Here is a 3577-nt window from a genome sequence, read left to right as displayed (position 1 = left end):
TGCATTGGTATTGTGGACTGTGTCGCGGTGAAAGGGCTGGAAACATGACAGCATTAGAACATGAGAGTCCACGGAGATTGCAAAGACCCACTTGATCTGCGTAAGGCAATTACGTGACGAGAGATTTGCTTAAACTTACTGATATGCTTTGGTGAGGCTAGGGTTTGGTTAGGTTAGGTTAGGTTAGTGTTACTTGTGTGCACTCTGTGACAGCCACAAAGGAGGTCATTGCCATGTGGATCTAGTGGAAGCAGTAGCTGTCTGCGCTCTCTTTGTGAAGATCAAGTGCAAAAAGCAAAGAAAGTTTTGGTGCTGGGTGCTCCCATGGTTAGTAACAGACTATTGCGTGGACCATTCTGCACATTATTTTCTTGAACATCTTTGTCAGTGTATCCCTCCACATTCAGATCATAAAGTGGTGGTCTCTTCTCCACTGCGATCAATATTTCAGCCACACAACTCTTTAGGTAGTCCTCCCACTCACGGAAAGGAGTACCTGGCGCTGTGACAGACAGCACAACACAGCGCGAGAGCAGCGAGAGGCAGAGTGGTGACCACAAATAGTGGCTCGTGTGAATGCTACCATTTGAAATTGGTTTCCATCGCTGGCCACCGTGGCAGACCAGTGGTGTGGTCGGAAAAAATGGCTCCGCCCGCCACAGCTCACCACTTTTTTGTGGCTTCCACAAAAAAGTGGCCCGTGTGAATGGAGCCATAGAGGTGTGTGCTATATATTTGACTTCTTTTTTTTTTTTTTTTTGTGGTCGCCACTGACCACAAAAAGTGGCTCGTGTGAATGCAACCTTAGCCTCACCTGTGTGTGGATGAGTTATCTGCATGTCACCTGTGTGTGGGTTAGTCATCTTAGTGTCACCTGTGTGTGGGTTAGTCATCTTAGTGTCACCTGTGTGTGGGTTAGTTATGTGGATGTCACCTGTGTGTGGGGTTAGTCATCTTATTGTCACCTGTGTGTGGGTTAGTTATGTGGATGTCACTTGTGTGTGGGTTAGTCATCTTAGTGTCACCTGTTGGAAGGAAGCTGGGAAACTGAGTTGCATCGCTACGCCAACAAGGGAATATGGTGAGTTATGGAAAAAAGGGTTGAGAACTTAAGAACATAAGAACATAAGAATACAGGGAGATTGCAATAAAGCCTCGTGATCTGCGTGAGGCAGCTTGGTGACGTGAGATTTGGTTAGACTTGCTGGTATGGTTTGGTTACATTAGGGTTAGGTTAGGTTAGGGTAGGTTAGGATAAGGTTAGGTTAGGTTAAGTTAGGTTAGGTTAGGGTAAGTTAAGTTAGATTAGCTTAGTGTTACCAATGCGAGTATTTAGGTTAGGTTAGGTTAAGTTAGGTTAAGTTAAGTAAGGTTATGGTAGGTTAAGTTAGGTTTGGTCAGCTTAGTGTTATCAATGCGAGTATTTTTTTGTTATATAGATGTCAGTTTTGTGTGGCTTAGGTTAGGTTAGGCCAGTGTTACCGATGTGATGGTAACTCAAGCAGCGAAGAAAACGACGATGACGAGGTATTACATCCCTGGCGACAAATCACTCACCAGCCTTGAGTTCCCGACGACGAGAGAATGCACTGCCACCTCTCAGACGTGGAGGATGATGAGTGTGAAACGGATGACGCTTCCTGGGACGAAGAGGACGAGAGTGACTCTGAGAGTGAGGCCCGCTTGAGTCCCACTGATTATCCCTCAGATGGCGAGGAGTTGAAGACGGCGAGTGCGGTGGTACCAGTGATGAGAATATAGCAAAGAAAAGCCAGACATCGCCAGAGAAGGAGGTGGACTTCAAGCTGCTTAACAGACTAGCCGGCGAATTCAGTGACGGTAGCGAAGAGGAGGGGCACGAGAAGGCGGCGTGGAGGCGGAGTCAGGATGTGAGCCGCACTCTGTGGATGCAGGAAATGGTCTCTGACCGCCCACTCAAAGACAAGACTTACAGTCAAGAATTCCACTGCTGCCGAGCTCCTTTGTTCCCCAAGGTCAATCTTTCAACACATTCCATTCAAGAGAAGGAAGAAAATCTTGAACAGTTTATGGAAAAGAATGTCAGCAGAAACATTCGCCGCTACGTCATGAAAACAGTTTGCAGAAGGAATTTCGCGATATTCAGAAAGTTGTGGCGACGTGCCCAGGGCCTCAAGCGATTCCCAGGCCTGTGCCTGGGCACACAGGACACTGCAGCGTGGCAGTCTTTCAAGCGGCAGAAGGCCTACCTTAACGACTTCCTCATGACGGAGAAAGAGGCCCTTCTTTACAGTTTGTCGCGGAAGCACAAAGTGTCGTGTGAAGAAATCTTCCAAGCATGGCAAGGCGACGGTAGAAATGCTCCGTAAGAAACGGCGACTCGCAGTCAAGATTGTCAAGTTCCTGGACCAGCTCCCCATCCGCCGCCTCGAGTACCTGAATGAGCACGTCCTTGCAAAGGCACAGCGGGGAAATGGAGGGAAGCCGCAAAGTCACTCAGACATGACTTCCGTGTTGCTGTTTTTACAGACTGTGGCTACAATGCAAGGACAGGAGACGCCCTTTCCCTGCCACGGCCCTGTCTGTGAGAAGCTTCAAGGCTACGTGGAGAGCCTCGTTCACGATATCGACGATGAATACAAGTTCTTTTGTAAGGAAATGGAAAATCGGGCCAGCCGCGCAGAGGTCAAAGTAAAATTAAATTAACATGAGCAAAAACAAATTGAGAAAATACTAGTCTGTCGCGAAAGAAATTTATCAGAGCTTGACGCGCAAGTTCCTCCAGCAGAAGCACAAACACCTGAAGAGACGCTTATCGGAGCACGAGCTTAACAGTCTGTTCCCCTTGTGCCCCAAAGATGACATAGGTCTGATGCACCTCCCTAAACACCAGAGGCCGCACGACCACTACCGCTACCACCACCACCACCACCATCACCAGCCCCAATAACCACTGAGACAAGCAAGCAAGTAAACCCACACTCCACATCTCCTCCCTGATGAAGACTTATCAATAATAGCGAGCCACTGGAAGACATAACACGGAGCTCTGAGAACGATCGCCACGCACATAAATCAACAGCAAGTGACACTGATACAAACCATAATGACAAAGGAAGTGACAGAGAAAGACTAAAGATTAATTACACCCTGACATTTCTCTCTCTCTCTCTCTCTCTCTCTCTCTCTCTCTCTCTCTCTCTCTCTCTCTCTCTCTCTCTCTCTCTCTCTCTCTCTCTCTCTCTCTCTCTCTCTCTCTCTCTCTCTCTCTCTCTCTCTCTCTCTCTCTCTCTCTCTCTCTCTCTCTCTCTCTCTCTCTCTCTCTCTCTCTCTCTCTCTCTCTCTCTCTCTCTCTATTCACTCCAATTCACTTTAATTTGCTCAGTAGGTTATCGTAAGTCACTTCAGGTTATATTTTTTTCTTCTGCCTCTAATGAGCGTGTTGGTGAAGCTCAAATCCGATGAATTCTGTGGCTTAGTGAATCATTGTTGTCGTCTTTGTTCTCTGTCATGAATGTTGTTTTTCTTTCTCTAATTGTTTCTTGTGTTCTTGTTATGTGCAGTGTTGCTTGGTGTGCACCGGATAAGAAGTCATTGT

The sequence above is a fragment of the Scylla paramamosain genome, chromosome 44 (assembly GCF_035594125.1).
Source record: "Scylla paramamosain isolate STU-SP2022 chromosome 44, ASM3559412v1, whole genome shotgun sequence".
NCBI lineage: Eukaryota > Metazoa > Arthropoda > Malacostraca > Decapoda > Portunidae > Scylla > Scylla paramamosain.
Note: the sequence above shows the minus strand (reverse complement) of the source record.